The following is a 26,631-nucleotide window of genomic DNA, read 5'->3' on the forward strand; positions in this document are numbered from 1 at the left end:
ATTGTTATGCAACTTAATTTCCTTTTAACACATTCCTCAGTTTCAGTAGTAGGTAAACACTGACTGCAAACAGAAAATAACTTTTTTCTGTTTTTTTCCTCTATTCTTGGAAGTTTGTCTAAGATTAATACCTTTTATCACTTAAAGATTTGATAGAATTAGAATCTACCAGATAAATCATCTGTACCTAGAGATTACTTGTGGTAATAGAGCCCATGGCAGGAATGGGGTGAGCATCCTGGGTGCAGGCAGCTGAGAGCTCACATGTTAAAGGATGTCTGCCACCTTCCCAGCCACACTGGAGTGCTGAAGACCAGAGACAGCACCACAGTGGAACACAAATGGGTGAGAACCAACCCATGGGTCCACATACATGCAACTTAAATTCAAAAGTAGGTGACAAATCATGGGTATTCAGAGCCCTGAACTTATCCTGGTGTGAAACATGAAGGAGAACCACCAAAATCAGACAGCCAAAATCAGCCTGTCAGTACCATTCTGGCAGTCTAGTGTCAAACAATCCCATAAAACAAATAACTACACGGGATAGCAAGAGTGGTCTGTTTACATGAATGCCCTCCTGGAATTGAGTTGCTTATGGCATAAGGTCAATTATGGAAGCAGAGATGAAGATGCTGAGACAGGAATGCTGGGACCTATGTCTGATGAGGTCCAGTGAAGCCAGGTTCAGATTCAGTGCATTCTGCCCAAATGACGCTGCTGACACTGAGACAGTCCCCAGCACTGGAGAGAGAAATAATTTGAAGAATTTGAGGAAGATGATCAAATATGTGAGGCTCCTTCAGCAGCCAGGCTTGGAAAGGACCCCTGCTTACTTGGGTACACGGGTGGTAGTAGATATCAACACCACTTACTGAGGTAAAGAACACTGGGAGACTCTGAATAGATAAATTAGTGAATTCAGCTTCTGAATATGTGGCTTCTAAAGGGAAATATTGAAGAAGAAATCAGATAAATGCTTACAGGAGATGACATATGCATTCAGGAGGAATATATATGTATAGTATTATGTGTATATAATATTGTATTAATCTCTCTTTCCTCTATCTATCTATCTATCTATCTATCTATCTATTTAGTGCATGAGAGAGACTTGGATGAGAATGTAGGGGAGAAAAGAGATGACAAACCACTGAACAAAGTCCTTGAGAAGTCATAAATACTCACCTAGAATTGCCTAAGCCCACAAAGAATACAGTGATAAGAATACCTAGTAAAGGAAAAAGGAAAGAGAATAAAAGAAAATGTTACAGAAACCTGGGGGAAATATTTTACAGAAAAAGGGAGTGAAAAGCTGTGTCAAGTCCTGCTGGGAGATCAAGTAGGATAGATCAAGAGACATGTCTGTTAGCAACATGGAGTTCTTGATAACTTTGGCAGGAGCACTTTCCCTGGCCTAATGGGAGTAGAATCCCTTTTTTGAAGTAGATTTAGAAAGTAGCTAGATTGAGAGGTGAGTAAATCAAGACAAGTGTAGTTTACTCCTTTTTAAAACATAAGTTTGACACTCAGAAGTTGAGAGATAAAGAAATGTAGTAGGAGGGAGATTCAGAGCACAGTGGAACTTCTGGAAAAGGAAATATCATTCTCAGAAAAAAAATTAGAATATTTAAACTTTGAGAGTGAGGGCAAGAGGAGGTGAGGTTTGGGAATACATTTCCTGAGAAGGTGACAGAATTGTTTCCAGAGCACAAGGAGGCACAGGTGACAGAGTTGGCCCTTGAGAGAAATGTTTCTTCCATTAGAGCCAGAGATAGGAAAAGAGTAGGTGCAAAAGTGGGAACATTTGATGAAGTTTAAAAAAATTAAATTGTTTGCTGTGATAATGTCTATTGTCTCTGTAAGGTACCAGACAGGGGTAGGATTATGAAGTATGAGAGGCTTAAATGTATGAAATAAGCCAACAGTGTTTGAACTAGTCAGTTCTGGATGTGATTATTGGGTAGAAATAAGAAACAGTAAATTTCAGTGCTGAACATTGTGACCTGTGGACATCAGTGACCAATAGTTAGGGACAATCAGAGTGCCCTTTTGATTCATTTTCTCTGCCTTGGCTCAGCAACCAAGATGCAGGCATTGAGAAGATGAATAGTCAGCTTTGTCCACAGCTGGGTCAAGTTGGGCTCTCAAGGTGTGGGCAGAATACAAATTGAAGTTACTTCCCATTGCTTCTAAAATACTAGGAACCAAAGTGTATACAGTAGAATAAGGAGGAATAAGAACAAATAGAGAAGTCAACAGGCCATCCTAAAAATAGCAGTGGTGATTCAAGACAGAAGGATAGGGTTTGGGGATTGAACATGAGATAAATGGCTTGGAGATTAAAGGATGGATAAATTTCAGCTGGAAACATGGCTGATGCTTCGGAAAGCAGTGGTTTGATGGGTTAGAGGAGACAGATAACGAGGAACAGGAAGTTTGGTGTTAGATAGCTCCACTCCTTCATACGCATGACACTGGCTTTAGAAGTCCGGAAGTTTTATGACCAATGAATTCATCAGATAAAACAGTATATTCATCAAAAATTCTTTTAAGTACATGATTTTTCTTTCAGAAATCATCTAATCCTTTTGAATTATCTGTCCATTCCCTTGCTCCTCTCTATTAAGAGTAGTTTGAGATGCATAGAGATTACACGTTTTATATTCATGGTTTGTCTTCTGAATCTTTTCAAACATAAGATTAATATAATCATCTCTTTCTATCTCTGGCTTTTCTCCAGACCTCAAAGGATTTAATTCATTTAATTAATAGAATATTCAGTATTCATAGGAAGGCTGCCTTGAAGTAGAAATAAATGATCCTTCATGGACAGGTTGATTATATTGAAACTATCCTCAAATATTAAGATGTATCAAATGTGTCACGTATATAAAAAAAACTCATATAAAAATATACTTGGATCAGGCCAGTGAAGATTAAATTTTATATTCTCTCTATAAAATGTATAACACGTTCTTTTCTTATATAAAAATTAATTATACAAGCAATGAATAAATATATTATCATTATAAATAAATCAGTAAAGATATAGTATATAAAACATGAAATGTCATTCTTTAATGACACACTTTCAGTCCCTTAAAAGTAATAGTTTTGTATTTATCCTACCAGATTTTCTCCCTTTTAAAAAGTTATTTTTATTGGAAAAGACATTAAGATTCATTGAAGAAATATATAACATATAGACAGTTTTAAAGAAGAAAAAATCATCTATTTATGGTAATCAATTTGCTAGAAGTTATATACACAGACGTATTCTGCTTATTTTCACTTACTGTTCTTCATAAACATCATTGATTGCTGTGTAATGATATTCTGTTTCATAGATTTACCAAACTTTATTTCTTCTAGTTCTGTCTCTACATGTGTAGGTGGCTCCAATAACAAGTGATGCCTCAAAGAATATCTTACAATCTTTATATTTGTCTTCGTTTTTGAATATTACTTTAGGAAATATTACTTTAGAAAAGAAAGTTATTGTTCAAAGTATATGAAAGTTTTAAAGAATCTTGAATTAAATCACCAATTGTTTTTCTAAAAGTTTGTTTAAACAAATACTTAATTGTTTAGGGCTATTTATTGATATTGCACCACTTAACTACAATATTTTCATTATTCACAATTCTTTTTACAAATTGTTTGCTAAAATTTGTGTTCATTTGATGATTTGTTATGTTAAATATTCTTTACTTGTTTATTAACTGTAATGGACCTATTGTTTGGATATATACGAACATTTCACCCAGGTTAACTATTTGTTTGTTTTCCTGAAGAAAAATAATTTATTATCTAACATTAGCCAAAATGATCAATTTGTCTGATTAATCTACCTCTTATGGATTTTTATTTATCCTACTAGTCTTTTCTGATAGCAAAGAACAACAAACCACATATATTATAAAAGTGGATGTGTATGCATTTTTTTGTCCTTTTTGTCATTTGTTTTGCTTTGTTTGACTTTTACATTTCAAGAATATAAGTATAAGAAACAGAAAGCCAAATTCCTGCACACGAAGTGCTGCTTAAACTGTACAAGGTACTATTACATATGTTCATCCTCCCCTCTCCAACCTAAAAAGAACTAAGAACGCAGGACAAATAATAATTTTTAAAGTAGGGGGCATCTTTGACAGATAAGTGGTGGAACATTAAAAATAAACTTGGTCAGTCTACAGTTGTATGCATTCTCTTTAGACCTGGGTCAGTCCAATTTAGACAAGGGTCAGTGTCATTCAAGAATTTTGCTGAGGTGGCCCATTCCTCATTTTCCTTTTGCAATCACCTTGTGTCTAAGTAAACAAAAACCATCAAACCATCCTAGTTGCTAGCAAAACTTAGTTGCTAAAATCCCTCAAGGGACACTTCCAAATCTGGAATTGGAGGGGACTTTAGCCTGGAAAATTAGTATGCTATCCTGTTTAGAAGATACAAATTCATAGGAAAAGTATTAACTTGTTTAGCAGAGTGAAGGAAATGGTAACACACAGTGTCTGCAAGGGGGAGGTTCATTAGAAACGAACCAATGTCACATTTTCCAATAATGTGAATGAGGAAAGCCTTATGTTAATAAGATTAAACATTGTTAATTTTCAGAACTATGTGGATTAAAAAAACCTAAAAGTTTCTAGAGGGAATAAAAGGATAATAAAACAGATCATATATCAAGAAATGAGAATAAAATAGTATCACATTTCCAACAGAAAACAAAGGCAATGTTTTTAAATTTTTGAAGAAAAGTATTAGGTATAATTCTACATCCAGATTATTAATCCAAGTGCAGGCAGAATACAGATCTTTTCAGAAATATCAAGGACAAATACTTCTGCCTCCTTTCAACTTATTTTTAGGAGACTGCTGGTAGACGTGCTTTTGAAAAACAAGACTGTAACTTACAGGAAGAAATGAAACCCAAAATATAAGAGGTTCCAACCAGGGGAGAAGTGATGCAAACTTCTGAGATTCCAGCTGTTCAGCTGTCCTATGAGGCTGAGTCCAGATTGAAGTAGGGCGACAGAGGACTCCAAGAAGGATAGCTCCAGGAAATAAACAACAATAACAAAATAGAGAATTATCGATTATCAGACTGTGTGTCAGCATCTGGAAGAAACTCCAGTTTTGCATATGAGATATAAGTGAGTAATACTTGATCAAAAAGGAGAGACCCAAATAAAAATATAAGGAAAAAAATAGCTTAACAAAGTTAAAAGTGACTTTTTTTCCCCTAGAAAGTAGAATTGGAGTGGAGAAAATATGGAAGGAAAAACCTTCTTTTCTTTGTTAAATATGAAATATATGAATACTTTGATAAAATGAAAACATAAATAGCGATCAAAATAAAATTGAAAGATTAAAATAAAATGGCTGGAAATTGAAACAAGGAACTAGATAAGAAACACAAAAAAAGTTGAAAATAAGTTAATAAAATTAAAAATAAATTATAAGAAGAGAACAAAAAACAACAGAACAAAGTTCACATTTGATCATTAAAACCAAAACTTTTTTTTTTCAATGTCAATAAACGTGGGCAGGGCTCCACAGGGATTTGCAAGACAGAAATTGCCCAGCTCCTTTTAGTATAGTCAGAAATAAGGACAATTAATTGGAGATAAAATTATTTTAAAGATAACAATGAGATTCCTTCATTCTTTCTGTTTATCCTTCTACCTTTACATTCAAAGCCAAATGCTAGGGCTTTAGTTTCTTTGATGCAGACATGTTAAATACAATCACTTAGTCACAACTCGATATTATTGTTGTCTCCAGAACTTCACAGAGCATTTTTTCTGGTAATAAGTGAAGTTTATTTCCAACAAGTTGTAAAAGCATGGTGTAAGATCCTTCTTGTTTTTAACTTAATGAAAAAAAAATCCCATTTACATTTTGCAATGTGGGAAAACACATGCCACATCTCTGCAACTTGTTTGTGAGAAATAGAAAAGTTTACACCTACATTCTCTTAACACTTCTCTCCTTATTTTTGGTCATTACATTTGCAGATATGAGTCAGAAGTCTATATCATCTGGAGATGAAGAAAATATAGATAATTCCTGTGTGTGTGTGTGTCTGTGTTTGTGTTTCTTTCCAAATAGTGTACAAATGACCCAAGCAAGGGGAAAATGCCAAAAATCAGAAAAATAACAAACAAAAGTCATTAATTCATACACTATTGTGAACTGCATTTTCACACTGAAAAAAGCTAAGTAGGTAATATAAATATGCTGCAGCTGAAAAGCATTCGACAGTCTGATATCACTTTAATCAGTGTGTACTAACAGTCATTTGAATTGTTCACTCATAACCAGATGGGCTACTTTCATCTTCCTCCAGTGTAATACTTACAGCATCTTCTTCACAATAACTTGTAATAATAGTAAAGTGAACCCCTGGGACTATACATCTCACAGAGTTGTAGCTATATCTTGCTGTTGTCTGGCCTTTCTGTTTCAAATATCTCAAAGGAATAATTTTCAACATGCTAGAACCTTTTTCACTCTAGTATCTATTGTGATTGACAACTTAATCCATGCTAATTCATTGCTGACCTGCATTTTTCTGACTCTAGCATACCTCTAAAGAATAACCATGGAGAAGACAGAAATGAAAATTAGAAACTCTGACAGCAGTGTTACATTCAGATCATTTGTTACTATAGAATTACATTCCCTAAATTCATCTAACAGATCTCATTGCTTTTCTATATTTCTTTAAAAATTATTATATATAATTGATGCATAATAATTATACATATTTATGGAGTACAGTGTGATATTTCAATACATGTATACAACATGTATTGATCAGTTCAGGATAATTAGTATTCCCATTACCTCAAACATGTATCATTGCTTTGTGTTGTAAACATTCTTTTTTTTTTTTTGAGATAGTGTCTCGCCCTGTCACCCAAGGCTGGAGTGCAGTGCACGATCTTGGCTCACTGCAACCTCCGCCTTCCAGGTTCGAGCAATTCTCCTGCCTCAGCCTCCTGAGTAGCTGGCATTACAGACATGTGCCACCATGCCGGGCTAATTTTTATATTTTTAGTAGAGACGAGGGTTCACCATGTTGGCCAGGCTGGTCTCGAACTCCTGACCTCTTGATCTGCCCGCCTCAGCCTCCCAAAGTGCCGGTGTATAAACATTCACAATCCACTTATCTGCCTATTTGGAAATATACAATAAATTGTTATTAATTGCAGTCACCCAGTAGTGCTATAGGACACTAGAACTTTTTCCTCCCAACTAGCCGTATCTGCTATCCAACTTCTGGCTGTCCCCATCCTCCACCCCAAACCTTTCCTACCTCTAGTAACCACCAGTCTACCTAGTCTATGCTCTACTTCTATGAAATCATTTTCTTTTTGCTTCCACATACAACTGAGAACATGAGACATTTGTCCTTCTGTGCCTGGCTTATTTTGCTCAATGATGTCCTTTAGGCTCATCTGTGTTGCTGCAAATGACGGGATTTTTTTCTTTTTATGGCTGAATAGTATTCTATTGTGTGTACAGACCACATGTTAATGTTGGTAAAATTACAATGATTTTTGTTATAGTGAATCAAATACCAAATTTATTTAGAAAAACCACTGCTGGCCGGGCGCAGTGGCTCACCCCTGTAATCCCAGCACTTTGGAAGGCTAAGGCAGGCAGATCATTTGAGGTCAGAAGTTCAAAACCAGCCTGGCCAACATGGTGAAACCCTGTACCTACTAAAAATACAAAAAATTAGTCAAGTGTGGTGGTGGACGCCTGTTATCTCAGCTACTCTGGAGGCTGAGGCAGGAGAATCACTTGAGCCTGGGAAGCGGAGGTTGCAGTGAGCAGAGATCGCGCCATTGCATTCCAGCCTGGGTGACAGAGTGAGACTCCGTCTCAAAAAAAAAAAGAAAAGAAAAGAAAAGAAAAAGGATAAAAAAAGAAAAACCACTGCCTCTCTCCCACTTTCATTCTGATATGCTGTTTTGAAAACGTATGAAAGCTCAAATATTTTATATACTCCAGAGATACCCATGAATATGTGCCCCATATGAACACATGAACGTCATTCATATTATGTATATCTGGAAGAAAACCATATAGAATGACTTTGCTAAAATATGAGACTAGCACCCAAGAGAAAAGATGCTCCCATAATGTATAAGTGGATTTGACTTCACCACAGACTCTCTCTCTCTCTGTGTCTCTCTGACTTTCTCGCTCTTCCCCATTTGTGAGTTTGCTTTAGAGAACCTTATTTGATATTTGGCATGTAACCTTCTTAAATATTTTAATAAATGTTTCTATATACCTGTAAATAATATATAAGAATGTGTATCAGGATTTTAAAATTTAGCTGTACTTTTCCATTTCTACCTTCTTTCTAACTTTGAACAAAATACTTTATTTTAGTTACTATCACAGTTACCTCCGGGTTATTAACCAAGGTTAATGTGAACATTTACAGATTTGGTGGTGGAAGTTTAAAACTGCATTTAATATTATTAAAATATGACTGGTGCTTGTAATGGCAGCCTTTGGCATGAACGCAAAGATTGATATGCATCATATTTCATTCTAAATCACAAGTAAAATGAAATAGCTCCCTTGTGCTTGATTTGTTCCTGGTGACCATCTTGATGATTGATGCAGATAACCACGCGATCAGCAGCACCTGAAATAAGTATTGATCTTCATGATTGCTGAAAGGAGCAGATGAGCTTTCACAAGCCCCTTGAGAGTTTGGACTTAAAAAAAATATCTTTGACAAATTTGAAGGCTTTGATATTTTTCTCTGGATCCACTCTGCCTCTAAACATTACAAAAGGACGATTGTCTTTTTCCATGTTAAGTATCCTGGATTTATGACAGTCTAAGATCAATGAAGTAAAATAGCAGAAATCAGAAATAATATTCTAATGGAAGAAATACAAACCCCTCCATGAAATTTAAAAACAGTTGTGAGACAAAAAGCACTTGTTTAACGAGTCACAATGATACCGACAATACAGACAAAAGACGTTTGGTGCAAACCCTGAATTGGGAAAGAACTCGGGTGGCCTTATCACTGATTCTATTCACTTTTATATTAGATTAATAATAATCCTACATCACCGCAGAGTTCTTGTAAATCCTAATAAAAATAATATCAGACAGAGAACTTTCTAAATGCTAAAGTTGCATTTTAATTTAAATTAAAACAGTAATTGGTAAGCACTTGCAAAATATAAGTTATCTGAACAGTTCAGCAAGGGATGGCAGGAATTTAGCTCCTCCACTCCTGACCTGGCTACTACAAATTAATCTCCATTAGTCTCACATCAATTAAAAATAAACAATTTAAATATAAATTGTGTACTTGCTACATAATTAATAAATCAGCACAAGTCCTTTAACTGACATACCACTAGATCTCTGTCCCCAGGATCCTCTCAGAATTTCTGGAATTGTTAATCTTTGTCACCTAGTTCTTTTTTCCTTTTTTGTTTTCTAAAGTTCTGGAGTAAGAATTTCTGTACATCAAAGTTTAGATTTTTTTTGTTTGTTTTTTCTTTTGAGACAGGTTCTCACTCTCTCACCAGGGTGGAGTGCAGTGGTGTGATCTCGACTCACTGCAACCTCCACCCCGTCCCCGGGCTCAAGAGACTTCAGCCTCCGGAGTAGCCTCCAGATGCGCACCACCGTGCCTGGCTATTTTTTGTATTTTTGGCAGATACAGGATCTCGCATGTTGCTCAGGCTCGTCTTGAACTCCCTGGCTCAAGCAGTCCGCCCACCTCAGCTTCCCAAAGTGTTGGGATTAGAGGTGTGAACAACTACGCCTGACCAGTTTCGATTTTTAAAATATTACATTTTTCATGTTTATATCCTCATCATTTCATCCACAATATTTAAAAATGGCAGCATTCTAATATTGAGTCATGTTCTCAGAAAAAGAATAAAAGTTTCAAACTAGGTGTAAAACCTAGAAAAAAAGCCCAAGTTATCACTCAAAAACCTAATCTTAAAGGTATCCACCTATAAATCCTTTGCTGAATAACCTAATCTTGATCTCTGTTCACAGAAGCCTCCATTAACCAAGCCCATAGCATCAACAGAGGGAGAAATTTCAAAGGGTATAAATCCAAAGTGGAGTCGTGGTTGCTCTTAAAACTAATCATACTTAATTCAAAATTTTTAATCATTTGTCATTCTTCTGTTATTCAGCTCCTGTCTTATTTTTCAACTGACATTTTGGAAATGAAACATCCCTGTATATTCAAAATTATTTTGCGGTTATTGAATTTTTCAGTTTTGTTAAACAATAAAAATCTATATCTTGCAGGACTCCAGCTATTGCTTCCATGAAATTGATAGAAAAACAAAGACACTGTTTTTCATGCTATTTACAAAACTTCTCATCAAATTGTAACATGACAAATATAGTTCTTTATCCTTTAAAGAACTATATTTCATGGATATATATAGTAGTTCTAACTATCATTAATGTAATAATTTATTTTTAAATATGTTCAAACATGATGTTCAACAAATATTAGTTTCATTATATAATTTCACTAAAAAGAAAACCTAAGAAAGAAATAGTTTTTTAAGGTGAATATGCCCCAAAATTGTTTTCTGAAACATCAAAGTAATAACAGAATTTCCAAAGGTGGATAAGTAAATATAAGGAAGTAAGCAACAAACATCTCTAAATTTTCAGTGTAAAATATAATGTTTATTTAAAGATATTTATGTAAGCCTGTAGTAATTTTTTTCAAACTTGCTAAGAAAAAGTCTCTTTAGAATAAATTAGCTAGAACTTTCTCACACTAATATAAAACTACTAGAAAAAGAAATAGAAAATGAACATGAAAATTAGCATCTATACACTTTTATATGGGAGACTTCGTAAATGAAAATACTTTGCCTCTTTCTCTCTGTCTCCTTTTTCACTCATAAGGGTAACTCCATCTACATTCTTGCTAAGAACAAACAGGAGTTGTGAAAAGAATTAGAGTTGGGGACTTTCCATCAGTATAAAAGGTCTTTGCTCATTAAGAATGGCAAAAACTGGCCAGGTGTGGTGGCTCACGCCTGTAATCTCAGCACTTTGGGAGACCAAGGCGGAAGGATCATGGCGTCAGGAGTTGGAGACCAGCCTGACCAGCGTGGTGAAACCCTGTCTCTACTAAATACACAAAAATCAGCTGGGCGTGGTGGTGAGCACCTGTAATCCCAGATACTCAGGAGGCTGAGGCAGGAGAATTGCTTGAACCTGGTAGGCAGAGTTTGCAGTGAACGGAGATCAAGCCACTGCACTCCAGCCTGGGCAACAGAGCAAGACTCCTTCTCAAAAAAAAAAAAAAAAATGCAAAAACTGCTTCATTAATCTGGCAACGTTATTGAATGAGATAGTCAAGACAAATTAATTGTCCACAAACCTCAGTCTTGTTTTTTAGCAACCACAACTTTCTCAGTTTTAACTTTTGGTGTGGCAGTTTTTATCAATGCAGTACATCTTTCCTCCTTTCTCAAACAGAGACCAATTTACATAAGCAACTTTCCCTTGAAGACTTTATCATCATTGTGATAATAATTACCATGAATATCATAATGAGCATCTTTGTAAATGGTATTTTAATTTCTGTTATTAGGCCATTTATACAAAATATCATAATTAATTAATACTTTTTTTCATTTGATTGAATGCTAATGAAAATACCGATAAGAAAAGGAATATAATGTTGCTTAAATTTCTTTAATGAATAAACTGGCTAATTCTTATTAAGACTACATTTAGCTTGAAATTATTTTAAGAACAGGAAGGAAATGACAATTCTGAGAATTATTTCAAGATATGAAATCATATACTTTTGCAGATATGAGAGACATTTATGTTGCTTTTTTATATACATACAAATGAAAATGTCTTTTGAACATTTACTTGAATTTTCTTATCCTACAAATAAAACAGAGGCTTTCAATAGGTTTTATGTAGCTTTGTATGCTATACATAGTTTTATGTGGCTGGCTACTTATTTTTGCAGAAATCTTTCATCTATAGAAGAATTAAGAGTCATGTTTTGGGAATAATCTATATTTTCTGGTAGCACTATGTTTGACTTTTTTATTTTTCTATTAAACAAACAAACAAACAAGATCTCACTGTGTTGCCCAGGCTTGACTGCAGTGGCATGATCACAGCTAATTGTAACCTTGACCTCACAGGCTCAAACAATCCCCCCACCTCAGCCTTCTGAGTAGCTGGGACCATAGGCCTGCGCTGCCACATCTGGCTAATTTATCTTTTATGTTTTGTAGAAATGAATTCTCACTGTGTTGTCCAGGCTTGTGTCAAACTCCTGGCCTCAAGCCATCCTCCCACCTTGGCCTCCCAAAGAGCCGGGATTGCAGTCATGAGCCACTGCACCCAGCCTACTCTTTTCTTACGATGCCAAAACATTTGCATTGGTCGATGCAGTTTTTCCATTAATTCCGCTTTTCACCAAACTAATTTGAGGCAGACAATGAAAGTTAGAAATACATAGTATTTTCTGACCAGAAGAAATAATAAATGTTGAAATAAAAGATTCAATCAAGATTTTTTGTTGCTAATTTTCTAAAGTGTTTCTTCACCATCTAGGTATTTTTCCAACTATGGACTCTGAAATCTATGGGAGAAAGTAAGTTATAATAAAAATAGGGGAAAGAGTAGACTTTATTGTGCTCTGCTGTTATAGAAGTATTTTTAGGTGGATTGTGTTTTTATTTCTATTTTTAAAATTTGCTCCAAATGTAAATAATGTGAGACTTGGCTTTGTAATTATTTTTTAATCCCAGTAGGTACATGAAAACATGTACAATTGGTCCTCAGTATCCATGGCATCTGCATCCATGGATTCAACCAGCCAAACATTGAAAATATTAGAAATTTGAACATCTGTGGATTTTGACATGTATGGGGGAACCTAAAAACAATCCCCCATAAGTGCCAAGGGAGGGCTGTGTGTCGTTTACACATGTAATATATTTTATTGATAATTCATGTCTATAACTTTGTTATAAAAAGTGTCCGAATATTATCTGATGAAAAAAATGGGTATGGGAAGATAGAAGGAAATAAAGACAGAATGTGCATGTGTGTCTGTGTGTGAGTGTGCATGTAAGGTGTGTCTGTGTATCTATATGTTTGTGTGTAAAAAGAAAAAGAGAAAGATAGAGGCAGATGAGAAAATGAGAATGTTAGAGAGTCAGACAGGTGGAGAATGCTGTTTTCCAACATGTCAAAAGTAGTTTTCTCTATATTTGGGCAGGGTGCTTGTTTTTAACAAATTATTATTATTGTTATTTATAATCTCCAGGTCTTTTCTACTAAATAAAAATTATTTTTAAAAAGTCAGCTTCAAAAGTTAAAAAGTGCATCATCCCATTTAACTCAGAGGCTAAGCGCTTTCAGCAGCACATAATAAAACCTTCTTTAATGCATGTATTATCCCAAAGTCAAATGATCATAACAACAAATATGATGGGCTGTGGCGGCTCATGCCTGTAATCCTAGAACCTTGGTAGGCCCAGGCAGGAGAATCACCTGAGGCCAGGAGTTCAAGACCCAACCTGGGCGACAAAGAGAGGCTCTGTCACTACAAAAATTAAAATAAAAATAACCTGGGCATGTTAACACATACTTGTGGTCCCAGCTACCCAGGGGCTGAGGTGGGAGGACTGCTGGATCTCAAAAGTGTATATTTGGCTCATGCCCTTACTTTATTCACCTCTCTGTTTAAATGCCACTTCCGAAGAAAATACTTCTGAATCATCCTTATGCATCTCTGTCATGATACCTGCTTTATGGTCGTCAGAGCACTTAATTCCACCAAAGATTATACATTTCATGATGTCTTCCTACCTTCTCCACTAGTATAAAATCTTCACGACTATAGAGGCAGTGTTGGTTTTGTTCATTGCTTTACCCCAGCACCAAGAACAGCCTGTGGCACAAAAGAGATTCTCAATAACATTTCTCGAATGCTATTAAAGTGAATTTGCATAGAAATATTTAATTGCAATTATTATTTGTATTGAATACCTGGTGCTATGAGATTTAATTGGTGGTCTTAACTCAACCTCAGTGTCAGAGTAGGCCTCCCTGCAAAGTGACAAGTGATAAGAGAATTAAGATTTGAGGTTAATGAAAAGAGAGTTTATGGGGCAAGAAGATGGAGCCAAGCACCTATAGCTGGGAGAAATGAAAAGAGAAGACACTCAATCTAGAAGAGGGAATTTTGACAAGGCTGGATCAGGGGGGTGCTGGTAAAATTTCATAACTGACTCTCAGGGGGAAAAGACGTGATCCATAGTATTTGCTAATTTCTGAGGCATAAATGCTTCCACCATGATTTCAAGTTACCAGCGTGACATCACTGAATGCAAAGCTGAGTAAATATGCACAGAGGCACATCATTATATAATATTTCCAGCAAACAGTTACAGTAGAAAAGGAATTCAGTCATTTATTTGTTAATTATTCTGTGACTCAAATGGCATGAGATACCTAAAATATCTGTAATCACTTTCTTTGTCACATATGTGAGATCTCCATGACATAATTAAGACCTATAACTACTAAACAGTGTTAGCAATATTATTTCTCAATGGGGAAGGGGTGATTTAAATTATTTAGGTGCATTTAAAAGTTCATTTGTCATCTTCCCTGTATACAATTCCATGAAAAACACTGTTTAAGAGAAAAATACTTTTAAGAAATCATAGAATCTATGTATATAGCTAGAAACTGTCCAATTTGGATAGAAAAGTCAAGTAAAATAATGAAAATGCAATACATGGTATGTACATACAGTAAGTATTACTAAGCCTTTTTAAGGAAGGAAATTCTGCCATATGCAACAACATTAATGAACCTAGAGGACATTATACTAAGTGAACTAGGCCAGTCATAGGAAATATTGTATAATCCCACCTATATAAGCTATCTAAAATAGTCAAAATCATCGAAGCGGGGAACAGAATGGTGGTAGTGAGGGGATGAGAGGAGGAGGAAGTGAGTTGTTCAACTAGTATAAAGTATCAGTTATGTAAGATCACTAAATTATAGAGATTTTCTGTACAGCATCATGCCTATAGTTAACAATATTGCTTTATACACTTAAAAATTTGTTAGGGTAGATCTCCAGCTAAGTGTTCTTACCAGACAAACAAACAACAAAATAAACAGGATGAAGAGGGAGGAATTTTGGAAATGACTGATATGTTTTGGATTTTTTTTACCTTGATTGTAATGATGATTTATTTTTGTATATGTATGTTCAAACCCATCAAGTTGCATAGATGTCTGTAGTGTTTTGTATAACAAACATCTATAAAGATGTTTATAAAAAAATTTTAAAAAGCAAGTAAAAAAATCAAAAGACCCTACAGAATGCACTGTAACAAGTAATAATTAACACCTAATTTCTCAAAAAACCTCTAGATGAGATACTATATTGATTTTTTTAATTATTAAAACTTTTTTTATTTTTTAAAAGGTGAGGTTTTTATTATGCCAAAAAAGACGAACCCATTCACATTTTAAAATATCAAACAGTACAAAATATGTTATGTAAATCTAACATCTCATGTCACATCTGAATGGCTTCTTTTTCCACTTTCCCTCAAGATTAACAACTGCTATCATTTTTTCTTAGCCTCCTTCCTGACCTGATCCAATGTATTTTTATGTCTTCATATGCCTGTGTAAACAAAACTATGTAAAACACTTTTCTACTTTATGTACATCTTCCAGAATTAACTGTTTCTATCTAATTGTTCCATTGCGTCCTGTAAATATGGTTCCCCAAACAATGTCCAGATGGTTGTCATTAGAGCTGCCTACTGTTTTTTTGTTGTTGTTAATCTGTTATCTCAGATTTGGCATTCCCTAGAAATCATCCACTTTTTAAAACAGTCTCATCTAAATATGCTTTGGTTTCCTCTGTCAATTTGAACCAATCTGTTTTTTATCTTCTGTTTTTCAAGATTTCTTTTCATTTCAAAATATTTGGTCTCCTAATGACCTTGCATTCATTAGGGTTCTTTGATTACCAGCAACAGAAGCTGAATCTAATTAAGAAAAATAAATATATTGAGAGACAATGAGTCTTCACAGACTAGGCATGAAACTGAGAAAAGAGGCTCTGGCAAGGATAAAGTGCAAAGATATATTAATGCAAACAATATGGCCACTGTTTTTGGAATGAATAGACCTGAAGCACTTTACTGTCCTCGAGATGCCACTTCAGAGGGAATTGTATAAGACAAAATATTGGCAAATACATACTTTAAAAAGTAATCATAAAAATTGATCAAAATAATTTACACTCAAAGCAATAAAAGATTGTGTTGATGAAAATGAAGTTCACAGGTCTGAAAGTCACACTTTTGTTAAATTTAAGCCTGGAGTCCATATCTCTGTGTGATGTTTCTTGTTAACAAGAAGTATTAATAGCTTCTTAAAATGCAAGGTATTATTACATAACTGCATGAATTGCATTTCTTTTCGAATTTTGATTAACTAACACAGAAATTATTTTCTGGAGAATGATTCCAGATGATAAAAAGTCAAAATGAAGCCTATATTCTTTTTCTTTGTTGTTTTCTTTTAGATCATTTTAATAGACTACATATGTACTGAACTGTGCATTCCTTGTGGCAAAAGAAAATATTTAATTCTTCTTCGAACAGCAAATGTTTTTAAGAGTGCTCTCACATCAAAAGAGCCCAATTTAAGTTTGTTAAATAAAGCTTTAATACAGAGAGAAGCTTTAAGTTTTCATTTCAAAATAATTCTTAGGCATCAGCACAACAGGACAGACAGGCACTTACTTTCTTTCTGTTTAAACGTGAGTCATGTTAGTTTATTTATCATGTGAATTTTTCTAGTGGCTTCGAGTTTTGAATTGAAGTGAAACTTCACATCACAATGATGAATGGAGCTCTGCTACATTTTAGCTATCGAAAATATTTCAAAAATAAGAACTCAAGACCAAGTCTTACTTGGAGAGAGCCATAAACGTATTCATGTTGGCTGAAAGCAGATAATATTATTAACTGAGTACTCATAATTAAAATATGAAAAATGTATTATCATTACAGAAAAGTGATCATAAAACCATAGAAAAACATAGATTGTATTGGCATTTATTTTCAGCAGCTTGATATGTACTTTCTGCTATTCAATTTCCTACATCATAAGAGTAGTAATAAATGAGTGTTTCTAGCTTCCTTCCCCACACTCCACTAGCTAAAGATGATTCTGGTTTGTTCTTTTTTTCTCTCCCCCATTTTTCTGTGGAGACTGAACAATGTCAGTCAACCTCTGAACATAACAGAAGGATGGCGATTATGAGAAAGTGCTAGAGAGGAGAGAGGGTTGGAAGGATCTAGCAAAGACTGAAGAAATGCAAACAAAATAAATGTTTATATGAACACTTTTATTTGCTCCAAAACAAAGTTAAAATTTTAGCCGGGCCTGGTGGCTCACGCCTGTAATCCCAGCACTTTGGGAGGCTGAGGCAGGCAGATCACCTGAGGTGGGGAGTTTGAGACCAGCCTGACTAACATGTGAAACCCCATCTCTACTAAAAATACAAAAATTAGCTGGGCGCAGTGGCAGGGGCCTGTAATCTCAGCTGCTTGGGAGGCTGAGGCAGGAGAATTGCTTGAGCCCAGAAGGCAGAAGTTGCAGTGAGCTGAGATTGTGCCGTTGCACTCCAGCCTGGGCGACAGAGTGAGACTCCGTCTCAAAAAAAATTTTAAGTTAATTTCAGGTATTTTTTTAGTATCTATATTTCTTTACAGCCTTTTTGGAGCTATTTCAGGCTCTGAAGCACCCAAAGGATTTTGAATATAAATGTAGAACAAAGCAACACTTTGAATCGCTATCATATCCTTTAATTCGGTGAAAAGCTGTGTTATCTGTGAAACGTGGACAAGCGATGTATATTGAACTCCAAATATAGCATCTTAAACAGTTCTGGCAGGATGACTGATTCACACAAGATATAAAAGCTTCAGTAGTTAAGAAAAATAATTTGGGGGTAGGTGTTCATTGTATCATGTTGTAGACGTGTTTTGGCAAAAGCAAATGAATTTCATCAAATCTGTTATGCCATATCTTTGTACTTTTCCCCAGAAATATGTATACCCTGCAAACAAAAACGATGTTCTTACTTTTGTTGACAGATTCTAATAACCAATATCCATCTGAAATATCTATCAGGCCTCAGACAATATTTTGAGAGTTTTTTGGAATGATTTGCAGGACATTCTGAAGATCACATCCTCCCTTTTCAAATATATAATTTCACTGATTAACGATGCAAACATCACATTTTAGATCTTAAATGACATTGGTATCCAGTAACTTTTGAACAACTGACTTTGTGCAATCATATCCATTAGCTTGTCCAAACAATACAAAAATCTAATTTATCAGTTTAAAATAAATGTTGAGCGATAAGTAGATTTTTAAACATAACGAATATTAAAATTTAATTCCTTAAAAAGTTTATGTGTGGTGGATTCAAGATGACTGAATAGGAACAGCATTGGTCTGCAGCTCCCAGCAAGACTGACACAAAAGATGGGTGATTTCTGCATTTCCAACCAAGGTACCTGTTTCATCTCATTGGGACTGGTTGGAGAGTGACTGCAGCCCACAGAGGGTGAGTTGAAGCAGGGTGGGGTGTCGCCTCACCTGGGAAGCGCAAGGGGTCGGAGAATTTTCCCCCTACCCAAGGGAAGCCGTCAAGGTCTGAGCCTGAGGAATTCCCGCACAGATAAAGCGCTTGTCCCACGGTCTTCGCAACCCACAAACCAGGAGATCCCCTCTTGTGCCTACCCCACCAGGGCCCAGGGTTTCAAGCACAAAACTGGGTGGCAAATTGGGCAGACACTGAACTAGCTGCAGGAGCTCTTTTTTTTCCATACCCCAGTGGTGCCTGGAATGCCAGTGAGACAGAACTGTTCACTCCCCTGGAAAGGGGTGCTGAAGCAAGGGAGCGAAGTGGTCTGGCTTGGTGGGTCCCACCCCCATGGAGCCCAGGAAACTAGGAGCCACTGGCTTGAAATTCTCACTGCCAACACAGCAGCAATCTGAGATCCACTTGGGACAGTCCAGCTTGGTACGGGGAGGGGCGTCCGCCACTGCTGAGGCTCAAGTAGGGCGGTTTGAGGTCACAGTGTAAACAAGGGTGCTGGGAACTTCTAACTGGGCAGAGATCACAGCAGCTCAGCAAGGCAGCTGTGGCCAGATTGCCAGATTTCTCCTCTCTGGAAAGGGTACCTCTTTAAAAAAGCAGCAGTCCCAGTCAGGGCCTTATAGCAGACTTAAAAGTCCCTGCCTGGAAGCTCTGAAGAGAGCAGCAGACCTCCCAGCACAGTGTTCGAGCTCTGCTAAGGGTCAGACTGCCTCCTCTAGTGGGTCCCTGACCCCTGTGTATGCTGACTTGGAGACACCTCCCAGTAGGGGCCGACAGACACCTCATACAGGAGAGCTCTGACTGGCATCTGGCAGGTGCCCTTCTGGGTTGAAGCTTCCAAAGGAAAGAACAGGAAGCAATCTTTGCTGCTCTGCAGCCTCTGCTGGTGATACCAAGGCAAACAGCGTCAGGAGTGGACCGCCAGCAAACTCCAGCAGACTAGCAGCAGAGGTGCCTGACTATTAGAAGGAAAAGAAATAGACAGAAAGGATTAGCACATCCGCTCAAAGATCCCATCCGTAGGTCACCAACATCAAAGACCAAAGGTAGAGAAATCCACAAAAATGAGAAAATAACAGTGCAAAAAGGCTGAAAATTCTAAAACCAGAACACCTCTCCTCCTCCAAAGGATCACAACTCCTCACCAGCACAGGAACAAAACTGGATGGAGAATGAGTTCGATGAACTGGAAAAAGTAGGCTTCAGAAAGTGGGTAATAACAAACTCCTCTGAGCTAAAGGAGCACATTCTAACCCAATGCAAGGAGGTAAGAACCTTGGAAAAAGGATAGTCGAATTGCTAACCAGAATAACCAATGTAGAGAAGAACATAAACAACCTGATGGAGCTGAAAAAACACAGCACAAGAACTTCGTGAGGCATTCACAAGTATCAATAGCCAAATCGATTAAGCAGAAGAAAGGATATCAGTGACTGAAGATCAACTTAATGAAATAAAGAGAGAAGACAAGATTAGAGAAAAAAGAATAAAAAGGAATGAACAAAGCCTCCAAGAAATATGGGACTATGTGAAAACTCATTCTACGTTTGACTGGTGTACCTGAAAGTGACAGGGAGAATGGAACCAAGTTGTAAGTCACGCTTCAGGATATTATCCAGGAGAACTTCCTCAACCTAGCAAGACAGGCCAACATTCAAATTTAGGAAATACGAGAACACCACAAAGATACTCCTCAAGAAGAGCAACCCGAAGACATATAATCGTCAGATTCACCGAGGTTGAAATGAAGGAAAAAACTTAGACCAGAGAGAAAGGTCAGGTTACCCACAAAGGGAAGCCCATCAGACTGACAGCGGATCTATCTGCAGAAACCCTACAAGCCAGAAGAGAGTGGGGGCCAATATTCTATGTTCTCAAAGAAAAGAATTTTCAACCTAGAATTTCATATCCAGCCAAATTAAGCTTCATAAGGAAGGAGAAATAAAATCCTTTACAGACAAGTAAATGCTGAGGGATTTGTCACCACCAGCCATACCTTACAACAGCTCCTGAAGGAAGCACTAAACATGGAAAGGAACAACTGGTACCAGCCACTGCAAAAACATACCAAATTGTAAAGAACATTGACACTATGAAAAAACTGCATTAACTAATGGGCAAAACAACCAGCTAGCATCATAATGACAAGATCAAATTCACACATAACAATATTAACCTCAAATGTAAATGGGCTAAATGCCACAATTAAAAGACACAGACTGGCAAATTGGATAAAGAGTCAAGACCCATCAGTGTGCTGTATTCAGGAGACCCATCTCACATACAAAGAGGCACATAGGCTCAAAATAAAGGAATGGAGGAGCAAATGGAAAGCAAAAAAAAAAAAAAAAAAAAAAAAGCAGGAGTTGCAATCCTAATCTCTGATAAAACAGACTTTAAACCAACATAGATCAAAAGACACAAATAAGGGCATTACATAATGATAAAGGGATCAATGCAGCAGGAAGAGCTAACTATGCTAAATATATATGCACCCAATACAGGAGCACCCAGATCCATAAAGCAAGTTCTTAGAGACCTACAAATAGACTTAGATGCCCACACAATAATAGCGGGAGACTTTAACACCCCACTGTCAATACTAGACAGATCAATGAGACAGAAAATTAACAAGGATATTCAGGACTTGAACTCAGCTCTGGATGAAGTGGACCTAATAGACATCTACAGAACTCTCCACCCCAAATCAACAGAATATACATTCTTCTCACCACCTCATCGCACTTATTCTAAAATTGACCACATAATTGGAAGTAAAACACTCCTCAGCAAATGCAAAAGAATGGAAATCATAACAAACAGTCTCTCAGACCACAGTGCAATCAAATTAGCACGCAGGATTAAGAAACTCACTAAAGACCACACAACTACATGGAAACTGAACAACAGGCCCCTGAATGATTACTGGGTAAATAACAAAATAAAAGGAAGAAATAAAGATGTTCTTTGAAACCAATGAGAATGAAGGCACAATGTACCAGAATCTCTCGGACACATTTAAAACTGTGTAGAGGGAAATTTATAGCACTAGATGCCTACAAGAGAAGGCAGGAAAGACCTAAAATTGACACCCTAACATCACAATTAAGAGAACTAGAGAAGCAAGAGGAAACAAATTCAAAAGCTAGCAGAACACATGAAATAACTAAGATCAGAGCAGAACTGAAGGAGATAGACGAAAAACCCTTCAAAAAAATCGATGAATCCAGGAGCTGTTCTTTTTTTTTGAAAAAATCCACAAAATAGACTGCTAGCCAGACTAATAAAGAAAAAAAGAACAAATGCAATAAAAAGTTATATAGGGGATATCATCACTGATCCCACAGAAATACAAACTACCATCAGAGAATACTATAAACACCTCTATGCAAATAAACTAGAAAATCTAGAAGAAATGGATAAATTCCTGGATGCATACACCCTCCCAAGTCTAAGCCAGGAAGAAGTTGAATCCCTGAATAAGCCAATATCAGGTTCTGAAATTGAGACAGTAATTAATAGCCTACCAACCAAAAAATGTCCAGGACCAGACAGATTCATAGCAGAATTCTACCAGAGGTACAAAGAGGTGCTGATACCATGCCTTCTGAAACTATTCCAAACAATAGAAAAAGAGGGAATCCTCCCTAACTCAGTTTATGAGGCCAGCATCATCCCGATACCAATACCTGGCAGAGACACAACAAAAAAAAAAGAAAATTTCAGGCCAATATTCCTGATGAACATCGATGTGAAAATCCTCAATAAAATACTGGCAAACCAAATCCACCAGCACATCAAAAAGCTTATCCACCATGATCAAGTTGGCTTCATATCTGGGATGCAAGGCGGTTCAAAATACACAAATCAATAAACGTAATTCATCATACAAAGAGAACCAATGACAAAAACCATATGATTATCTCAATAGATGCAGAAAAGGCCTTTGATAAAATTCAACACCTCTCCATGCTAAAAACTCTCAATAAATTAGGTATTGATGAAATGTATCTCAAAATAGTAAGAGCTATTTATGACAAACCCACAGCCAATATCATGCTGAATGGGCAAAAACTGGAAGCATTCCCTTTGAAAACTGGCACAAGACAAGGATGCCCAATCTTACCACTCCTATTCAACAGAGTATTGGAAGTTCTGGCCAAGGCGGTCAGGCAAGAGAAAGAAATAAAGGGTATTCAAATAAGAAGAGAGGAAGTCAAATTGTCTCTCTTTGTAGATGACATGATTGTTTAGAAAACCCCATCATCTCAGCCCAAAATCTCCTTAAGCTGATAAGCAAATTTAGCAAAGTCTCAGGATACAAAATCAATGTGCAAAAATCACAAGCATTGCTATACAGCAATAACAGACAAACAGAGAGCCAAATCATGAGTGAACTCCCATTCACAATTGCTACAAAGAGAGTAAAATACCTAGGAATCCAACTTACAAGGGATGTGAAGGACCTCTTCAAGGACAAATACAAACCACTGCTCAAGGGAATAAAAAAGGACACAAACAAATGGAAAAACATTCCATGCTCATGGATAGGAAGAATCAACATCGTGAAAATGGCCATACTGCCCAAAGTAATTTACAGATTCAATGCTATCTCCATCAAGCTACCACTGACTTTCTTCACAGAGTTGGAAAAAACTACTTTAAACTTCATATGGAACCAAAAAACAGCCCACATAGCCAAGACAATCCTGGGCAAGAAGAACAAAGTTGGAGGCATCACACTACCTGACTTTAAACTACACTACAAGGCTACAGTAAACAAAACAGCATGGTACTGGTATCAAAACAGACATATAGACCAATGGAACAGAACAGAGGCCTCAGAAATAACACCACACATCTACAACCATCTGACCTTTGACAAACCTGGCACACACAAGCAATGGGGAAAAGATTCCCTACTTAATAAATGGTGTTGGGAAAACTGGCTAGCCATATGCAGAAAACTGAAACTGGACACCTTCCTTACACCTTATACAAAAATCAACTCAAGATGAATCAAAGACTTAAATGGAAGACCTAGGAACATAAAAATCCTAGAAGAAAACCTGGGCAATACCATTCAGGACATAGGCATGGGCAAAGACTTCATGCCTAAAACACTAAAAGCAATGGCAACAAAAGCCAAAATAGACAAATGGGATCTAATTAAACTAAAGAGCTTCTGCACAGCAAAGGATACTATCAGCAGAGTGAACAGGCAACCTACAGAATGGGAGAAAATTTTTGCAATATATCCCTCTGACAAAGGGCTAATATCCAGAATCTACAAAGAACTTAAACAAATTTACAAGAAAAAAACAACCCCATCAGTAAATGGGCAAAGGATATGAACAAGCACTTCTCAAAATAAGACATTTATTCAGCAAACAGAAATATGAAAAAATGTTCATCTTCACTTGTCATTAGAGAAATGCAAATTAAAACCACAATGAGATACCATCTCACGCCAGTTAGAATGGTGATCATTAAAACGTCTGGAAACAACAGATGCTGGAGAGGTTGTGAAAAAAGAAGAATGCTTTTACACTGTTGGTGGGAGTGTAAATTAGTTCAACCATTGTGGAAGACAATATGATGATTCTTCAAGCATCAAGAACTAGAAATACCATTTGACCCAGCCTTCCCATTACTGCGCATATACCCAAAGCACTACAAATCATTGTACGATAAAGACACATATTTAGAGACTCTCATTCCCATTGGAAGTCAAAGTGTTTGTCCTTCCTTCTTTGTAAACAACAATACCCTGAGGTGTATTCTGAAAACAACATTCACAGCTGAAAAAGCAAAATTCTGGTTTTCAACGTTAAATGTGTTACCTCTTTGTAAAATAAGATACTATTTTCTCTGTTTTTTTAAAACTCAGGAAAAATTATCATCCAAAGTTAGTAGGTAATCAGTTCCCAGATTTCTCAAAATAGTCTAGAAATCCAAGTTTCATTTTTCTAGACACATTTGAACTTATGCTATTATGTGTCCTGATTTTGCCTTCGATAAAATATATGTAATGGAAACTAGCCATGTAAGTGTTTATTCTGTGCCAGCATAGTAAGACAAAGGCTTTCTTTTCAACCAAACTCTAGTCAGGCTCCATCTTCTTGATTAGGCCCCAAATTTGGCCTGCAAAACTTGCAGACTTTCAGCACAAATGATTTTGTCTACCCTTTAATGCTAAGGGACTTGAACAAACATTAATAAAATTTTCACCAGCTCAGTGCTGTATCCCTAAGATAATTACTCCATCCCCCTTAAGTTCCTGCTTGGTAAATGAAGCTCAAAGTTGCCAAAATACTCCAGCCAATACCTGAACATCAGGCCCGTCTCCCAGTCTCTTTGGGCAGATAGAAGCCTGACTTCTATAACATCCAGTTGGCAAATCCAGAGGGCCTCATTGTTTTAACTAAACTCCACTTCCACTTATTGTAAATTTCTACTACTGCGTCTGATCAAGTCCTCCCTCATGGCTCCTCCCTATTTTCTCATTCTCCTTTAAAATGCCCAGTCATCTCTGCTCAAATTAAAGTTGAGTTCCATTTACGCTGGGCTTTCTTCTCTATCGCAATAGTTATTGCTGAATAAAATCTGTTGTTTCCACTTTAGTGCCTGGATTTGTTTATTTTTGACAACAACTACTACATGTATTAACTTATTTATTTATTGCCTCACTTTTATGAAGTGGAGAATATTATCCACATAGATGAGTAAATAAAAACAAGAGAAAGTCATGTAACTTTTTCAAGACCAAATAGTTGCTCAGTGGTGAAGTGGTGAGTTGACATCCAGAATTCTGGCTTGAGAATGTTTGCTCATATACTTGTAGCTTTGGCCTACACTTAAAAAGCCAGGGACTACATTTCTATTACTGTCCTCAACCTTAGGGTAAACACAAATCTTTTTATTTATTCTATATAATAAGGATGAAATTTAATCCTAGCAGAGTTCAATCTATGGATCACAGATACTGTACCTATTTCTTATTCATAAACCTGACTTAATCCCATTTCATAATGTATTTCTAATTATAATGACATCCACTTTGATCTTTTATAGCCATGCTATTTAGAAGGCATTGGTGTTTTTTTATTTTCTTTTTTCAAAATAGTACTTTGACTCTCATGTTATATCTATAAATAAATCAAATATGTTATTGCAATATCAATACACACACACATATATATAATGTACGTATGTACTACATGTATGGCATTAGAAAAGAATGAATATATCCTTAGAAAAAATGGCAGATATTTGGAACTAGATACAATAGCATTTGAAGCATAAATTGATTATTACCCATTAAATAGAAAATGTCAGTACTATTCTTCTTTATTAAGCCTTTGGTGAAAAAAATGCCTACATGATCCACAAATATACTCATTCATTATATGCAGGCATCTCTATTAGTTCTAGGCACTACATTATTAAAATTATAACTTCACTGAGCAGTCAACTAACTTTTAATCTCTGTTTTTATGTGGTGGTAAAATTCTACTGCCTGAAAATAACAATGTTATAAAGAACTTTTCTATAAATTTACAAACTGGGAGAAAATCTAAATAACTTTCTGAAATAATCAGATTTCATTTGAGCCTAAAGTGAATTGAAATAGTAATGGAAATGAGCTATAATTTTCTTCATGTAGTATGTTATTCCTCTAGTGAGAACTGATTAAAAATATGCCAGTGTTCAGGCACATTTTATTATTCACCATATCGATGAATTCAGGTTATCCCAATGTGAGCTGAAATAATATATTCTAAGAGGACATATTATCCTTCACGGAAATATGCATAATAAAGAGAAATGTAGGAATCTATGGCTTATGGTGTGTTGATTGATCTCTAGAGGAAGCTCCACTTTGTTTTGTGCCC

This window comes from Pan troglodytes, chromosome 3 (genome assembly GCF_028858775.2).
Source record: "Pan troglodytes isolate AG18354 chromosome 3, NHGRI_mPanTro3-v2.0_pri, whole genome shotgun sequence".
NCBI classification, from domain to species: Eukaryota; Metazoa; Chordata; class Mammalia; order Primates; family Hominidae; genus Pan; species Pan troglodytes.